The sequence below is a fragment of the Musca domestica genome, unplaced genomic scaffold, assembly GCF_030504385.1.
Source record: "Musca domestica strain aabys unplaced genomic scaffold, Musca_domestica.polishedcontigs.V.1.1 150, whole genome shotgun sequence".
NCBI classification, from domain to species: Eukaryota; Metazoa; Arthropoda; class Insecta; order Diptera; family Muscidae; genus Musca; species Musca domestica.
The window spans coordinates 144,290-162,117 of NW_026712208.1; the positions used below are offsets into that span (position 1 = coordinate 144,290).

The window sequence follows — 17,828 nt, forward strand, 5'->3', positions numbered from 1 at the left end:
ACGCCAGTCCATTTTGGCTTTTGTTGAATAACTTCAAATGTCCCTATATATATCATATATATATAATGATAGCACGTTTGAAGTTTGACATGAGCCGTCAAATAATGAATGAATGTAATTATATGAAACTTGGCAAGTATGTGCAGCTACTGCCATATGATTCATTTCGACGTACTCACCATACTCTTTGCTTAATTTCTCGTCTTTTTGCAATTTTTTCTCGAGAGAATAAAATATTCCTTGAGCTATTTCCAATGAAGATCCACGCTCATTCGGACATATTTTAAATTGTATTGGCACTGTGATCGGAAAAATGTGATGGTTTCCGATTGGGAGATTTTCCAGACTCCCTTTCTGTGGATTGGTATGAAATTAGGTTCATGTTTTGACATGCATTATGGAATCTTTAGACCATTTATAACTCCTTAAAAATATTTCTTCCTTCCACTTGGCTTGGCTTGAATTAATCTTGCTGCTTCGCAGGTAAGGCAGGAACGTAAATACTGGAATTTCGTTAGCGACGGGAGATCAGAAATGTCACGATCTGATTGAAAGAGTATGTTGTAAAAATCTCTCCAGTTAGTGTATTCTCCGCTAAACTTTGGCCGTTGGAATGTAGGCATAGATGGACGCGTTGGTTGTAAACATTGGTTAATTTAACATTCGACATCTTCTCAAGAATCTTTGAATTATGTTGAAATAAGGCTTTTCAAAACAGATCTATGATCCATTTGAAACTGTGACTAAATTAACTTTCAAATAAGAAAACTATACTTTGAATTGCACAAAAAATTAACTTGTTTTGCTTTAATTTAAGTGATAGATTATACCAAAAAGACTTACATTTCGTCAATATCAAAAAATAAATTTATCTAAGTGACAAACCAAATTTCTGTAAATTTAAATTCATATGCAGTTCCTTTTTTTTTTTTTTTTGGTGCTCCTTGCAACCCTCTTGCTTCTTGGGTTATTGTAATGCTTTAAATGTTGAATGTTTGTTGTCGCATGTTCCATGGTTTGTTATTATTTTGGTTTGAAAGCAATGAAAATACGCCTTGGGAAATTGTAACTTGGGACTCAGCACCGTACTTTGATGATTTTGACTACATTTGTTAACAGAACTATCTAAAACTTTGTGTTTGGGGTTCGTAAACGGTACCATATTCTCTTCAGATATTTAGCTAATAAAGCTTCACACAGTTGTACGGTAACAACTGATAATTAGAATATTAAAATTATAGTTGTACATTAAGTAGTTGAGAAGATAAGTCATCTGTGTACAAATATATAATTTTATTGCATTTTAATTAAAATGATGTTTGATATAAGACTCTAATTTTAATTGATAATCTGTTGTTTATAAATTTGCTCTAAAGCTATACATATTTTTGTGATGTCTGTGGCATTTTGTTAATTTAATATTTTCTGTAACATGTTTATCATCATTTGGCAATATATCTGCTTCTCGGATGTAATTTAAACGACATTTAACTTTTCGAACATTTTTTCGTTTTTTTTTACGCTTGCCGTTAGACTTATTATGTTTTTGTTAATGTTGCTTTACTTCTTGATTAGCATTTTAATAAATTACAGTAAAATAGAAATGTGTTTAAATTCTATCCAGAAGTTACGTTGCCATTGTATTGTATGTGCATTCCAACTGCTCTGTTTATATGGTACTTTGCTTTCTTCACCGCATTTTCCCACAATCCGCCAAAATGTGAAGGGCGTGGTGGAGGTCATTTCCAATCTATACTTGGATTCAGACAAAAGTTATTTCAAAAGTTCTCTTAACTCTCTATTTGCACTGTTGGAATTAGTTCCATGTTATATATATATATATATATATATATATATATATATATATATATATATATATATTATATATATATATATATATATATATATATATATATATATATATATATATATATATATAGGACTTAAAAATCTCGCCACTTAAAAGCCTTGCTTTCAACATCGTTTTCTAGAGGGAGTTTGTAAAGTCTTGTTAAGGACTTTGAGACCTTTTGGCCGTTTTATTGGAGCCGTAGAACTTCCTTCTACAAGAACGGGGTCATTTACTTGAAGGTTTGGTTGAACGCCAGTCCATTTTGGCTTTTGTTGAATAACTTCAAATGTCCCTATATATATCATATATATATAATGATAGCACGTTTGAAGTTTGACATGAGCCGTCAAATAATGAATGAATGTAATTATATGAAACTTGGCAAGTATGTGCAGCTACTGCCATATGATCATTTCGACGTACTCACCATACTCTTTGCTTAATTTCTCGTCTTTTTGCAATTTTTTCTCGAGAGAATAAATATTCCTTGAGCTATTTCCAATGAAGATCCACGCTCATTCGGACATATTTTAAATTGTATTGGCACTGTGATCGGAAAAATGTGATGGTTTCCGATTGGGAGATTTTCCAGACTCCCTTTCTGTGGATTGGTATGAAATTAGGTTCATGTTTTGACATGCATTATGGAATCTTTAGACCATTTATAACTCCTTAAAAATATTTCTTCCTTCCACTTGGCTTGGCTTGAATTAATCTTGCTGCTTCGCCAGTAAGGCAGGAACGTAAATACTGGAATTTCGTTAGCGACGGGAGATCAGAAATGTCACGATCTGATTGAAAGAGTATGTTGTAAAAATCTCTCCAGTTAGTGTATTCTCCGCTAAACTTTGGCCGTTGGAATGTAGGCATAGATGGACGCGTTGGTTGTTAACATTGGTTAATTTAACATTCGACATCTTCTCAAGAATCTTTGACTTTGTGTTGAAATAAGGCTTTTCAAAAACAGATCTATGATCCATTTGAAACTGTGACTAAAATTAACTTTCAAATAAGAAAACTATACTTTGAATTGCACAGAAAATTAACTTGTTTTGCTTTAATTTAAGTGATAGATTATACCAAAAAGACTTACATTTCGTCAATATCAAAAAATAAAATTTATCTAAGTGACAAACCAAAATTTTCTGTAAATTCAAATTCATATGCAGTTCCTTTTTTTTTTGGTGCTCCTTGCAACCCTCTTGCTTCTTGGGTTATTGTAATGCTTTAAATGTTGAATGTTTGTTGTCGCATGTTCCATGGTTGTTAATATTTTGGTTTGAAAGCAATGAAAATACGCCTTGGGAAATTGTAACTTGGGACTCAGCACCGTACTTTGATGATTTTGACTACATTTGTTAACAGAACTATCTAAAACTTTGTGTTTGGGGTTCGTAAACGGTACCATATTCTCTTCAGATATTTAGCTAATAAAGCTTCACACATTTGTACGGTAACAACTGATAATTAGAATATTAAAATTATAGTTGTACATTAAGTAGTTGAGAAGATAAGTCATCTGTGTTACAAATATATAATTTTATTGCATTTTAATTAAAATGGTGTTTGATATTAAACTCTAATTTTAATTGATAATCTGTTGTTTATAAATTTGCTCTAAAGCTATACATATTTTTGTGATGTCTGTGCATTTTGTTAATTTAATATTTTCTGTAACAGTGTTTATCATCATTTGGCAATATATCTGCTTCTCGGATGTAATTTAAACGACATTTAACTTTTCGAACATTTTTTCGTTTTTTTTTTTACGCTTGCCGTTAGACTTATTATGTTTTTGTTAATGTTGCTTTACTTCTTGATTAGCATTTTAATAAATTACAGTAAAATAGAAATGTATTTAATTTCTATCCAGAAGTTTCGTTGCCATTGTATTGTATGTGCATTCCAACTGCTCTGTTTATATGGTACTTTGCTTTCTTCACCGCATTTTCCCACAATCCGCCAAAATGTGAAGGGCGTGGTGGAGGTCATTTCCAATCTATACTTAGATTAAGACAAAAGTTATTTCAAAAGTTCTCTTAACTCTCTATTTGCACTGTTGGAATTAGTTCCATTGTTATATTATATATATATATATATATATATATATATATATATATATATATATATATATATATATATATATATATATATATATATATATATGTATATATACTACAAATTCCGATTTGTGCCTTTTGAAGGGGTTACTTGGTGTACCTAAATAAGAAGCGAACAACGTGACTGAAATTGCAATGAGAACATAGCGTTAGGAAATATCGTTACCTTTTACATTATGTACGACGTGCGAAGTCGCGTTAAGTTGTAGTAGGCATTACCTAAGGAGGACACAAATCACCCGCTTCACAAAATATTATTATTATCGCAATTTAATTTAAACATGTTTTGAAATTGAACACAAATGTTTTGTCGAAAAAAAGTTGATATTTTAACAAAAGCACGCAAGGAAATATAATCAGTTATATGTGTTACCAAAAAGCATTGTAAGGCATCAGTACATTTAAGCTTAGAAATAATATGTTTGTGTATTACTATTTTAGTCATGGAACCCACTCTTCAAGTTACAGGTTTCGATCTGTATTCAATTTCGAATGCTAAAACAATGAAGATGCGGCTTAATTAAATGTTTTAAAAAAGGTTAAGCCATATAAAAGGGTTCTAGTGTGCAACAATGCCGAAATCCCACAAAAACCTCAAGATTTTATAAAATTATTTAAAACTTTATGTTGTGAATGCAACAAAATGGTTATTACATATATTTCGCCATATAGACGTGTAAGTAAAATTTCATTTCAATTAAAAAATTTAAATGTAAAATTCAATTAAAAAATTTCCTTGTAATTTTTAGCAAAGTTGCCTGCACTTGTCCACTTTTTCGTATATTCCTATAGCTTTCGATTAATAGAAATTTCGAATAATCGATATTTTGACGATTTCGGCATTGTTTCCTATTAATTTTATAGCCTCCACACTGAAAGGAGGGCATATGAACACTGTCATTATGTTTGTAAAATCCCTAAATATTCGTCGTAGACTACATATTCATAAAAAAAAAAACATAAAATTCTATGTCGATTTAACGATGTCTGTCTGTTGAAATCACGCTACAGCCCACATTATTTAACGTAGAGTTGAAAAATTGACAACAATTTGAATTGTGTCATATAACGGTATTTTCCAATATTCGAAATTTTAATAATTTAGCCACATTTTTTACGAATATGTCTAAAATTGGTATTTGTAGGTCATAATGGGTTGTAGCTCCGGTGACGAAATATTGTGTGTATAGGTCCACGTTTTTGTATAGCCCCCATATAACAGTACCTCCCGATATTCGGTATTTTGATTATTTTTGCCCGGATTTGTTTGAAAATTGGTATTTGTAGTTCGCAATGTAATCTAGCTCCCGTGGCGAAAAGTTGTATGTATATGTCCACATTTTTGTATAGCCCCAATATAACGTTACTACTAAAATTATGTATATTGATAATTTTTTCCCCATTTTTCAACGAATTTTTCTAAAAATTGGTATTTGCAGTTCGTAATGGGTTTTATCTCCCGTGGCGGAACATAGTATGTACAAGTCCACGTTTTCGTATAGCTCCCACATAATGATGCCTCCGTATATTCAGTACTTTGATTTTTTGACATGTTTGGCACAAATTTGTCTAAAATCTGGTATTTGTAAGTCATAATGGGTTGTAGATCATGTGGCGAAACATTGTATGAAAAGGTCCCCGTTTTTGTATAGCCACCATGTAGCGGCACCTCCCGATGCGATTCGGTATTTTGATGATTTTTTGCCACATTTTCCACGGATTTGTGAAAAAATTAATATATGTAGTTCTTAAAGTTTCTTGCTCCGGCTCATATAGCGCACAAAGAACAATAACCCCCAATATTCGGTACTTTGATAATCCTAGTCACATTTACCCACGAAATTGTTTCAAATTGGGTTTTTAGGAAGATTATCCTTGAAGTATAAAATTGTCTATAGAGTTTCCGTTTTGGTATGGCCCAAGGGGCTCACCCACATTATGGTTTAACATCATAGTCCAAACGGTCTTATTGGTGCTTGTAGTTTAAAGTGGAATACGTTTTAATTCAGATATTTTTATAAAAAATGTTTTCTTTCCCCAAAGGTGGAGGGTATTCGAATTTCAGCCTGGCCGATCTTAATGTGTTTTTTTTACTTGTTTTTCTAAAAATTCATATTTTGTCTGGTAATCGTTTTAAGATTAGGCAGACAAACGTTTTCCACACATTCCAAGTTTTCTTATTATATACGTTTGATATTTAGTATTTTAATGATTTTATATAACTTTTCTCTGGGATATATATAACATTCGGTATTTGTAGATGTATATACAGGTCCACATCTATATCACTCATATAACATTACCCCCAGGTATTCAGAATTTGGTCACTTTAAAATAAAAATAGCTTGGCGTGCAGTTCGAAAGACAGAAGATCATGAAGGCATTCGTTTTGTGCCAGTTTCTGAAAAAACAGACTTATTTGGAATTGGAACGCCGTTCTCTTATTTTAATAAATATATAAAATATCAGTTCTTTTCGAATGCAGCCTATTACACAAATGATTCAAGCCTTGCTCGGTAGACGAATTGCGAATTGTTTTTGGGCATCACATAATGATGAGTGTTCTAAAGTTTCAGAGTAGCTATGTTTTACGATTCTTCAATTGGAATGAATTTCTTTACCGAGAATATGACGAGGAGGCGTTTCTTCGCTATTTCCAATAATTTGTATCTTGTAGATATCAATGCAAGGATACAAGGAAGCAAAGATCGGCTTTATAAAGTTGCACAGATTATTGAATCAGTCCGAAATCGCTTATTAGAATTACCTCTGGAAGAAAATCTATGTGTCGACGACCAAATTATTAAAGGAAAACTCGTTGCTAAGCAACACATAAAGGGAAAGCCATGTCCATGGGGAATAAAAGTTTCTTTTTGTGCGGTAAAAGTGGTATGCCTTACGATTTTGTTGTATACCAAGGTTCAACAACACCAATAAACCAAAAAATGGTAAAAACTGTGGAATTTGAACCAACAATAGTACTCCAATTAACTCAGCGGATTCCTACAAATGAATTTTAACATAACCTTTTTTCGATAACTATTTTCTCTCTTAACAATTATTTGACATTTCAAAGCAGAAGAAAATTAATGCTGCTGTTACAATAAGGGTAAATAGATTCGTCAAACCTCGCCTACCAAGTGAAAAGCAAATAAAACAGAAAGGGCGAGGATCATCAGCTGAATGTGTAAGTTCTGATGGAAATGTTATTATCACTCGCTTTGTTGAAGTAGGCAAGACAAAACCAAGTGATGGGATAAGACAAAAATGATTTTGTAGTAATCGATCGTCCCGAAGTTGTGGATCAAATGATACAATAATACAGAAAAAATATCCGTACTGTCAAGTGTACACTTCGATTCATAATGTATTTTGTTGATTGGCATTAACTGCTGCATGGATGGTGTATCGTCGAGATTGCATGATAAATAATGTTCTAAAAAGTAAAATTTTAGATTCCATGAATTTCCGGATTTAAGTTACACGAACTTTGGTCGGCGCACAGCAAGATTATGTTCCACCTTCAAATACGCCACGAGGACGAAGAAGACCGCCAAATGCAAGTGGCAAGGGTAATATAACAACAGATTCATTGTTAGAATGCAGCGACTGCTTGGAAAGCGATTCGGAGCAATCACCGCCACCAAAAACAATAAGGCATTTCCACTACAAGAAGTTCGTCTTGACCAGAAGCTACATATTCCAGTTAGGCTAAAGGTTGTAACAAAAATTCCTTCATTATTTGTAAAAAATATAATGTTTATCTCTGTGTAAAACGTTACTCAAATTGCTTTGAAACATTTAATTCCAAAAAAATTGTTATAAGGGAATTCTTCAAGTGCTTTGTCAAAATGTTGCATTGAAATCACAAACATATTTTTGTTTCTTCAAAAAGTGATTAATCTGTTTATTTTATATTAAAACCACTAATTATGTCTTAAGTCTTCAAAAGTGAATACAATTTTTAATTTAAGCTCTGTCTAATGTTTAATAACCTTTTAAAAAATAAAAAATGAGTACTATTGCATAATTAATATTATTATTAGATAAAGCGAAAAGCAACAGCAACAGATGTCTCTGAATGCCGATGTCAAATATATTCGACATTCGGTATCGAACCTGGGTGACAGGTGACATTTCAAATTTACCATTTTTTTTAAATAATGGGCTATTAAATGAACTTATCTTATTTTTATATCGACAAAAAAATGCGTTTAAACCGAAAGGGTTAAAATTTGATCACAACGTCAGTGCTTTAAATTTGGTACTTCAAACTCACAATAGAAGATAACTGTCAATGTTTGTTCTCGTTTTGGTACATTGACATTGTAAAGGCTCATGTGAGGATTTAAACTACATTTTCCAATAGGCTTCGATGGCATTTGCATTTTAGAATAAAAATCGAAGGTCTTATTTTTCATGGCTGTGGATACTAAAGTTCGGACAATTAAATTTAAATATTAAAACAGTACTATGCAGAGAAAGATTATTTCAGTTAATACTAAGGTTGTCTTTTCCAATAATAAAAATATTTGAGGATACTAGGTCCACCTTGTAATTTATCAATATTATATATCCACTATACTTCCCGCAGCGTACGCTCCAGTTTGCTAGTGGTGTAATACAATTTCCATTTCAAAAGTATAGTGTTCGTCGTTATTAAATTTTTCATCCGTTGAAATTGCAAATGTTTTTGCGTAGCAATGTTGAAAGTAAGACAATTGTGGAAAAAATATTCTTTTGATCAAGAACAACATTATGTACGAAGTTGTATTAGAGGAGAGTAGACATTACTTAGGAGAAGAAAAATCGCTCGTGTTAAAAATATAACGTAATTTAATGAAGATTGAAAATTACGTTTGAATTTGAACATTCCGCCGATTTTTTCAACAGTTGTTCTCATTCTATATTGACAATATCGCGAAATGTAATAAAAAGATTTTTAAATTTATTAATACAATTTTTTCAAATTTTCATGCGATCGCCTTTTCTGTATGAAAAGGAGAGAGAAAACTAAATCAAGATAGGAATGCGTTTCAGGTCAGGTTCTTGATGTTTTTCTAAGATTTATTTAAAAACTCAGAAATTAAAAAAAACAGCATGTGCATAAAATCTCAATTTTTTTTATAATGTAAATATGATGTGAGACAAAAACATTGTATTTACAAAAACAAGTTTTATGTTCACTCGTTCGCTTTAATTTATTATTTATTATTTTATTTTATTGCTGCCCTCTAGCAAATCCGTATAATATTAATAATAATAATACAAATTGATCAAATATATATATATATATATATATATATATATATAAGTGTCTATATAATCAATCTTACTCTGTGCATTGGATCTGCTTCTGATGCCAATTCATCAAGATAACCTGAAATGGTTCTTTTAGTGCTGGAGAGTTCTGTTGTAGCGTTCTAAGACCAGCTTGTAGAGTCACAGCATTTTCAGTTTGATCACACTTGCCTTCTTGTTCTTTTCGTTTCTTAAACCTCCGAAAATAGTCTTGAATAAGATACGTAGCATAAAATTTACCGACTGTAACCTCATCATCATTGCCAGGTGGAGGTACAACTTGATCCAACAATCTAGGATTTGTTCTTTTCCAAATTTGCTTTATTGTTGCACGCAGTTCAGCATTGGCTTCGTCAATATTACCATCTGTTTTAATACTAAGGGAAGTTCGAACAACTGCAAAAAGGGTCGCGTTAAATAGTACCGTTCCATCTGAATTGAGTGGCATATTCATTGACACTAGTCGTTTGCATGCCATGCGGTGCGGGCATAGTTTACCAAAACCCAATGGAGGAGATATTTTACGCAACAAAGTCACAACATCCAAATGTTTAATACGACCCTTTGCATCTGGATCATACTCACTCCATAATCTAATAAATTCATCTAAATGATGTGGTCCTAGGATTGACCAATCACGGGTAAGATAATCAAAGTTATCCATTATGACGGCGACAAACAATTAATAATCTGCAAGTATAAAATCTATTTATAAATATTTAAATTCCTTAAGAGAATAATATTAAACTTACAAGGAAACTGCATAAGACATAAAATGATATAAAGTACGGAAAAGCTATACTTGATCCGCAGTTATTTACAGCATCTGATTCGGGATCGCATTTGACATCATCTCGCGGAGAACAAGCCATCATGATCTCTTGCCAAGCCTCTCCTGTTGCAGAGCGAAATAGAACCAGAACTGCTTGAGGAAATGTTTGAAAATTATTGTTACGGTCAATCGATGTCCCTTCTTCTAACATAATTTTTCCGAAAACCTATATCACAAAATGTATAATGTTGTTTCACATTAAATAATGTTTTATAAATATAGAAATATAAGACACATATGCTTTGCTTCTTTTTGGAGTGAGTTTAATAATCTTTAAGAAAATACATCCCTATCTGCTCTTTTCATGAAATTGGTATATATATTTCAATGGTCTGATTATCCACATTTTCTAACAATATTTTTAACAATTTGGCACTTAGGTTTCGTAATGGAATCTTTTACATTCCCTACTAAGTGCTCGCAACGGGTTCTAACAATTGTAAACACTAATTGTCTGTTGGTATACGCTTTTCTATAGGCTCCATAAAACGGCAATATTTTACATTGTATTGCCCATTAAGATTGAAAAAAAGCATTTATTTTGCAACCGAATTTTAAATAATTTCAAATTATGGTGGATTTGTTTTAAAAAAAATAAGGCCACCAAAAGAAAAAAATGTATTTTGGGGGTAGCTTTGCTCTACCTTCTGTAAGTATTCAATGATACCGCGTAAGAAAACGACGTCCGAAACCGGTTTTGGCCGTATCAGCAGGTTTAACTGAATCGGAAGCATCTCAAAGCCAAGGCGAATTCGGAAAACCACACTTGATATCCCAATGAGAATTTCATGGTCTCGTTCGGGATTTAAAAGTGTCGAATACACAAAACCCTATGTTTACGTTCCAGACTTAAACAGTGGAACTATTTGCAAGAAAATGTAAGCATTAGATATCGGAGGAAAGAGAATACTGGATTGTATGGATCACTTTTCACCGAAATCACTGGAAATAGTAATTTGGCCTACTGCAATGATGCGATCAAATTGCTTGAACAACTTAGATATAGCCATGTACCACAGGATTGGCAATTATTTATTGATGAATCAACAAAACGTAATATAAATATTTTTTATATAGCTAATTTTTTTACTTATATATATTTATCTTCTGTTCCCAGGCTTGAAAGCAGTGCTATTGCATAATGATCGATTGATCCATTCTGTACCATTGGTTTACGCTTGCACATCAAGGAATTGTATGACAGTACGTCTGTAATATTAAATGTCATAAATTACAGTACGCATAAATGGCTAAAAGTGTCTGATTTGAAAGAAGAGCAGAGTACGAAACAAGTTAAAAAGGAGTAAGTTCGGACGGGCCGAACTTTGAATACCCTCCACCATTTGGAACGAATTAGGAAATAAATTCCTTAAGATTCTGTTAAAATTTTAAAAATAGCGAATATAGCCGTTATATTGGTGTCTATACGACGTGGTAGGTCCACGTGGACCTACATTGTTTGTCATAAGCCATTACCATATTCAATTCGAAACTTGAAACAAATGGTGAATAATGTAAAATATAGGGATGTAGTCTTATATCGGAGCTGTGCGAAGACCTGAAACAGCATAGACAATTTTCTGCAATAGGCTGTAGCATAGATGACGAACTTTAAATACGCGTCTTAAGCAATTTCGGTGGGTATTGTACCTAAACTCGTCAAAATACCGATTATAGGGAGGTATGTGCGGCCTATACGAAGACCTGGGCCTGCATACACAATTTTCTGTCACAGACTGTAGTTCCCATTACGAGCTCTAAATACGTAATTTGAAACAATTCCGGTTAATAATGTCGCTAAAATCATCAAAATTCCGAATATAGGGAGGTACTATTATATGGGGGCTTTATGAAGACGTGGACCTGCACAGACAGTTTTCTGTCTTAGGCTGCAGTATCCATTTCGTACTTCAAATACCAAATTTGAAACAATTCTGGTCGCTAAAATCATCAAATGTCACTAAAATTATCAAAATGCCAAATATCGGGATGTACCGTTATATGGGAGCTGTATGAAAACGTGGACATACATGGCCCATTTACGAACTTAACCTGCCTACTAGAAAAATAAACATATGTGCAAAATTTTAATCATATAAATTTTTAGTGTTTATCTCATATTTTCTTCTTGGCTTTTTGCGGAAATTTTCATATTTCTATACCTATATCAGCTTTGAGCAAAGTAGAAAAAAATAATTTAATGGAGTAACAAATTTAATTTTTCATAATTTGGCATGAACTTTTTGATACATCGATATTGTGAACAAAATATTTAAAATTGACAAAAGCATTAATTCTGATTTATAAAAAGCAGAAATATGCATCATGTCCAGAATATATTTCATCTAATAATAGTAATAAAAAGTAGAACAAAAACTGAACTATAAATACCTGGATTTTAATTTTCATGGACGTTACTTTCCATGACACTGTTGTTAAGAGTTTCAGATGCAACATCAACATGAAGTTTTGTTTATAAACATGTTGCTTGACTCAGACTGCGAATTTAGTGTTTCAGTGGCGAGGTCGCCGGGTTGGTTAAAGGCAACTGTTGGCATGCACTGGTTTGGGGGTTTAAATCCACTCTAGGGCATATTACTTTTATTTATTTATTATTTTTATTTTATTTTTATACCCTCCACCATATGTAGTATGGAGGGTATATTAAGTTCGTCAATCCGTTTGTAACTCATCCAAATAATCATTTTAGACCCAACAAAGCATATATATTCTTAATTAGCGTAAAATTCTAAGACGATTTATATAGGTCTACGATATTGTGTATCCCTCATATAACGGTACCCCCCGATATTCGGTATTGTGATGATTTTATCCACATTTTCCAATGGAATTGTCTGGAATTCCAAACAAGAAGTCCATTGTGAGGAATTTACCTCCTGAAAGAGAATTGTTTATATAGGTTCACGATTTCATATAGCTCCCATATAACGGTACCCCCCATTATTCGGTATTTTGATGATTTTAGCCACATATTGCAACGGAATTCTACACAATAAGTTCTTTGTGAGTACTTTACCCCCAGAAAGAGAATTGTCTATATAGGTCCACAGTACCGTATATCCCCCATGTGACGGTACCCTGCGATGTTCGGTATTTTGATGATTTTAGCCACATTTCCAATGGTATTGTCTGAAAATCCACACAAGGAGTTCCTTGTGAGTACTTTATCTCCTGGAAGATAAATATCCATATAGGTCGCCATATAACGATACTCCCATATTCGGTATTTGATGATTTTAGCAACATTTTTTAACGGAGTTTTCTGAAATTCTACACAAGGAGTTCTTTGTGAGTACTTTGTGAGTCTATATTGGTCCGCAATATCGTATATCCCCATGTATCGTCACCTTCCGATATTAGCTATTTTAAAGAGTTTAAGAGAATTTTTAGTGTACAAATGGTGGAGTGTATTCAAAGTTCGGCCCGGCCGAATTTACTGCTTTTTTACTTGCTTTTTTTTTTAACATAAAAAGTATGAATTCGGTAATGTATTATAAATGGTATAATTTGTTTATCATTAAATACAATAGACCTACCAATTTTTCATAATATTTATTACACCCTAGGTTTAAAACAGTAAATAAGAAAAGCGATGTCCGTCCCTCTGTCTGGCTGGCTGGTGCGCACGATAACCCTCGAAGAGAGTATTGATTTGGTCCAAACTTGGTACATCGTAATATCTCCCCCACGAAAGATCGAAATTTTCAAAAAATATGATTTCTGCATAGAAAGAGAAGCGATAATCCAATTTTGGTCCAACCTTGCAAATCCTAATATTTACGTCAGTGCTAGGTTAGGTGCGAAAAAGGGACAATATCGGTCCACTTCATCAAGTACCTGCCCCACAAAGGGTCAACTTTTTATATAATTACAGCTCTTATAAAACATGATGTAAGAGTCCAATTGTCTTCAAATTTCAGACATCCTAATATTTTTATCAACCCAAGATCAAGATGGAACATATCGAAAGAGTTCTAGTACCTCCCACACAAAAATCGAAACTCCCAAAAAAAAGGCTAAAGGTTTTGAATAACAAAAACGATCATAGATCAAGTTCTCTTCAAATTACACATATCACAACATTTTTATTAACCGATGGGATATATCGCTCCACTCCTTCTAGTACCTCCCCCGGTGTATAATGTAGCTAAAATCATCAAAATATCGTATATAGTACCGATATATCTGAGCTGTGCGAAACCTGGACCAGAATAGACAATTTTATGTCATAGACTGTATATCTCTAAATACGTAATTTGAAACAATTCCGGTGAATAATGACGCTAAAATCATCAAAATACCGAAAATAAGGAGGTACCGTTATATGGGGGCTATATGATAACGTGGACCTACATGGCCCATTTACGGACTTAACAACTACTACTAGCAAAATATACATGTATACAAAATTTTAGCCTTCTACCTCAATTCGTTCGAAAGATAGCGTGATTACAACAGACAGACGGACATGGCTAAATCGTGTTAGAATTTTACGCTGATCAAGAATATATATGCTTTGTTGGGTCTGACATGAGTATTTCGAGGAGTTACAAACGGAATGACAAAATTAATGTTCCCTCCCTAGTATGGTGGAGGGTATAAAAGTATCTCTCGGTTTAGCCGACAGATGCATACCCTCAGCCAATATTCGATTATTAACATATATTTTGGCTTGTATTATGATTAAATTGTTAATGGGCCATATTTTTAACTTTGTATCAGACCTAAAGACATATGATATAAATTCTCCGACGTGCCAGGTTTGAACTTTATTGGTAACTTCCTTCACTTTATATGAGATATGATCATTTTTAGAAAATGGTAAAATGTGAGTGAGTTACCTGGTATAGTCGACCAAAGCATTCCATTTTCATAGTTCATGTAATACAGATAAATGTATCAAAGTGAACAAATACAATTAAATCGAATCTTTATATCCAATTTTATGCGAATTCATAAATTCCACATTCATCTAAGGTTTCTGGGTTAAAGCAATATTTAGACATAGCAAGTTATAAAGATAAAAGTATTGAAAATTGTGCTCCTTTGAGGGTGAGGCAACAGAAGGGGTTTACAGATAAATGTTATTTTCTCAAAAGATCTTTTGTTAAAAAAATGTTTGTATGTTAAAGAATTTCAAAATGTTGACCCTTTGTGAGGGAGGTACCAGAAGGAGTAGACCTATATACTACCTTCACGCCTGACCGTGGGCTAATAAACATATTGTGGTATGTCTAATTTGAAGAGAACTGAATTTGAAGAGGATCATATTCAGATTTTATGATCGTTTTAGTTGTTCAAAACTTTAACCCTTTGTGGGGGAGGTTCCAGAAGGAGTATTCTGATCTCCACCATCATTGTAACACATCTGGTGTTGATGGAAATATTTAGATGTGCCTAGTCTAAATGGATGGTAACTTCGCGTTCTATGAGCTTAATGAACATTCAAAACTTCGACCTTTTGTGAGGTAGGTACCAGAAGGAGTGGACCATCTTAACACCAGATCTTGGGTTTATACAAATATTGGGATGTGTGACATTTTAAGACAATCGGATACTTACATCACATTTTATAAGGTTTAATTTTTATCCTTTATGATGTTGTGGACCGATATTATACATTTTTGCACCTGACCTAGTACTGACGCAAATATTAGGATTTGCAAAGTTGGAGCAAAATCGGACTATTGCTTCTCTCTCTCTGTGCAGAAAAATTTTTTTGGTAGTTTTTTTTTTTTAAATTCGACCTTGTGTTGGGGACGTACAAGAAGGAGTGGACCGATGTATTCCACCTTGATACCAGACCTTGGCTTAATAAAAATATTAGGATGTGTGAACTTTTAAGACAATCGGACTCACACATTATATTTTATAAGAGCTGTAATTATTCAAAATGTTAACCTTTTGTGGGGGAGGTACTTGATGAAGCGTACCGATATTGTCCATTTTTGCACTTGACATAGCATTGACGCAAATATTAGGAGTTGAGAAGTTGGAGCAAAATCGGATTTTCTATTCTCTTTCTGTGCAAAAAATATATATTTTGCATATTTCGCCCTTTTGTGCGGGAGGTACCAGAAGGAGTGGACCGATATTGTCCTTCTTAACACCAGACCTTGGGTTAATATAAATATTGGGATGTGTGAAATTTGAAGACATTCGGACTTTAACATCACATTTTATAAGAGTTGTAATTATTCAAAATTTTGACCATTTGTGGGGGAGGTACTTGATGTAGTGGACCTATATTGCCCATTATCACACCTGAACTAGCACTGACGCAAATATTAGTATATGCAAAGTTCGAGCATAATCGGATTATGCTTTCGCTTTCTGTGCAAAAAATGTCTTTTTTTTTTTTGAAAATTTCGACCTTTTGTGGGGGAGGTACCAGAAGGGGTGGACCGATATTGCGCATTTCGGAAATCGATCTAAATTTGACAAAAATATTAAGATGTACCCAGTTGGGACGAAATCGGAGTGTTATCGTGCGCGCCTGCCAGACAGACTGACGGACGGACGGACATCGCTAGATCGACTTCAAATGTTCTGAAACGGATTTGGTCCAAAGAGACCTAGAGTCTATAAAGTGTGTTGTAAGAGTCCAATTGTCTTCAAATTTAACACATCCCAATATTTATATTAACCCAATGTCTGGTGTTAAGATCGGTCCAATGCTTCTGGTACATCCCCAAACAATGCCGAAATTTTCAAAAAAATCTGCATAGAAAGAGAAATAATAATCCGATTTTGCTCCAACTATGCAAATCCTAATATTTGAATGGAATCGGATTTTAATTTCGCTTTTTACGAGCTTTATGGATATTCAAAATTTTGAGCCTTTGTGGGGGAGGTACCAGAAGGAGTGGATCGATATATTCCATCTTCCACAACAGATTTTTTTGTTAGTAAAATAATGGGATGTGTGAAACATAAAGAGAACTTGATGATTATTTCGGATTTTACCGTTTTTATACCCTCCACCATACATAGTATGGAGGGTATATTAAGTTCGTCATTGTGTTTGTAACTCATCGAAATAATAATTTTAGACCCAACAAAGTAAATATATTCTTGATCAGCTTAAAATTCTAAGACGATTAAGCTCTGTTCGTCCGTCTGTCTGTTGTAATCACGCTACAGTCGAAACAAATTAAGATAGGAAGATAAAATTTTGCACAAATCTGTCTTTGGTCTGCAGGCAGGTCAAGTTCGAAGATGGGCTAGATAGGTCCACGATATCTTATAGCCCCCATATAACGGTACTTCCCCGAAACTCGGTATTTTTATGATCTTAGTCACATTTTCAGTGGAATTGCCTGATATTGTACACAAGGAGTTCCTAACGAGTACTTTACACCCTGGCAGAGAATTATCTATATAGGTCCACGATATCGTATAGCCCCCATAAAACGGTACTCCTCTATATTCGGTATTTTGATGATTGTAGTCACATTTTGCTGTAATTGTACACAAGGGGTTCTTTATGAGTACTTTACCCTCATATATCCCCCATACAACGGTACCCCCTATATTCGTTAGTTTGATGATTTTAGCCACATTTGTCAATGGAATTGTCTGAAATTCCACACAAGGAGTTCTTTGTGACTACTTTACCCCCTGAAAGAGAATTGTCTATATAGATCCACAATATCGTATATCCCCCATATAATGGTACCCCGATATTCGGTATTTAGATGAT

General features: G+C 33.4%; 1 pseudogene; it reads right to left on the minus strand.

Moving 5' to 3' along the window:
* Nucleotides 1–9,290: 9,290 nt before the first annotated feature.
* LOC131801321 (muscle calcium channel subunit alpha-1-like) overlaps nucleotides 9,291–17,828 on the minus strand; it is a 269,768-nt pseudogene continuing 261,230 nt past the window's right edge.